The sequence below is a fragment of the Scylla paramamosain genome, chromosome 4 (genome assembly GCF_035594125.1).
Source record: "Scylla paramamosain isolate STU-SP2022 chromosome 4, ASM3559412v1, whole genome shotgun sequence".
In the NCBI taxonomy this organism is placed as follows: domain Eukaryota; kingdom Metazoa; phylum Arthropoda; class Malacostraca; order Decapoda; family Portunidae; genus Scylla; species Scylla paramamosain.
Genome location: NC_087154.1, coordinates 30,247,027 through 30,249,096, shown reverse-complemented (window position 1 = coordinate 30,249,096; position 2,070 = coordinate 30,247,027). Strand labels below are relative to the sequence as shown.

Sequence of the window (2,070 nt, the reverse complement as noted above, 5' to 3'; positions counted from 1 at the left end):
TTTTTTTTTTTTTTTTTTTTTTAATCAACTGCCTTGTCAAAGTTAATTTCAACAAAAGTGAATTTTTTTTATGGCTTGGAAAATGATACACAGTACTCATATATTGCACCTCTGTAGGCTTACCCAGATGTGGTCCCAACCTGCCATGAATCTATTTCAATAACTCTCCCTACAAAAAATGTTGGTACAAAATATGAATATAAAGTGGAAACATCTTCATGGCAGAAACCATACTGGTGTTTGTGGACACACCAACTGTGGCCTAACCTGGACGAAAGCCATTGTTGGTGAAGGTCGTGCAGGCCATGTTGGAATGTTTACTGGAGTTGCATCTTACTGTGCTGCACTTGCACCCTGAAAATCAACAAAGTAATTAATGTTAATTTGTTGATTTTCATCTGAATTCTTACATTTCCTGCAAAATTATTGAAGATAGATTGCTAAAGACTCAATGTGTAATAAATCAAATGTATAAAACTGTTAAAAGTTAAGAAACTTAAAAAGTATCTGTACATCAAAAAGTGCCTTCATATTTTCCCCCCTATAACAATTAAATATTTGCAGAACACTTAATTTTCTCTCCAAAAAGTCTTTTCTAAAAAAAAAAAAAAAAAAAAATGCCATCCATAAGTGTAAGTTTTCCCAAGTGCACTTGGTTAGGTGTGGTTGGATGCAACTTTCCTTTTGTGCAATGAAATATAGCAAGAGAAAGTAAGGATTCCAAAAAATATATATGCAGTGGAACCTCAGTTCTTGAACTTGATTAATTCCTGAATGCCATTCAAAATCCGAAATGTTTGAAAACCAAAACTATTTTCCCCATAGGAATCAATGTAAAATGGATTAATCCATTCCCAGACACCAGTCTGCACATCTACAGTGTCTTAGTGGCTTAAGACAGATGCTCCCACAGCCAAGATGGCTGCTTCACAACATCTCCAGCTCACAAATTATTTACCCAGAAATGATGTACTGAATGAACTTAGCAACACAAAACTCATCAAAAGCTACTGTTTAGACCAATCTAGGGAAGCCTTGCAGAGGGAACCAGAGAGGAGCAACCCACTTAACACCAAAATTAAAGTGATCATAACACCTAGACATCTTGCTGCTGTGAAAAGCTACTGGAAAAATGCAGTTGTGCAGTAGTGATGGCATTGGCAGTCATCAAGAGAGCCACAGGTGGCTTGGGATTAGTCCTGAGCACTGAAAATTGTTTGTTTACATGAAGACTTTTCAACTGACTCACATATACCTTATTTCAAAGATAGAATTACTGTCTTACACTGTGTCCCTCCTCCAGACATAAAAATGAAGTAGATATTTACAGAAACTATAAATTAGTAATAAATAAGTTTTTGCTGTCTTTTAATATTTGAAATCAAGTAACTTTGTTCTAGAACTGAATTACGGTACCACAACTGAAGCAATAATGAGTTCAAAATTTTGTTACGATTTGTTCGAGTGGGGAGCTGTTCGGTACCTGAGGTTCCACTGCACTCCCTGTATATACACCAAATCTACGATGAATGACATTTAGGGTTTTAAAAAGTTCTTTATCTCTGACTTAATGTCACATCCAAAGAAGTGTTCTTTGCATTCATTGGACACCTACCTGTCCAAATTACCATGATCCATATTATGTATATAAATATGTATCATGAATTTTCCACATTAAAAGAATCAATATACAATCTGAGCAAAAATAAAGTAATGAATATTTTACTATACAGAAAGAAAACTTTTTTGTAACACTATATAAAGAGTCTGCTTAAAAAAAAATTGAAATACAGTAATATATACATTGTGTAGCTTGCTGAATTTATTGCTTAACAGGTATGATGTGCTAGTCATAACTTGTATTCAATCCTTGAGAGAATACATTATCATTTATTACTTTGGCAATATAATTTTTCAGTTTCAATTACAGAAGAAAGTTTGTTGCATGACTTCACAAAAAAAGTGTGTGTGTGTGTGTGTGTGTGTGTGTGTGTGTGTGTGTGTGTGTGTGTGTGTGTGTGTGTGTGTGTGTGTGTGTGTGTGTGTGTGTGTGTGTGTGTGTGTGTGTGT

The 2,070-nt window shown here is 34.7% G+C and overlaps 1 protein-coding gene across 1 annotated transcript in view; it reads right to left on the bottom strand.

Annotated features, from left to right (window-relative positions):
• LOC135099960 (ribosome-binding protein 1-like) overlaps positions 1-2,070 on the bottom strand; it is a 51,249-nt gene continuing 49,179 nt past the window's right edge. Inside the window, exon 23 of the mRNA XM_064002708.1 lies at positions 1-354. The gene's annotated coding sequence lies outside the window, so the exon portion shown is untranslated. The remainder of the gene's footprint in view (positions 355-2,070) is intronic.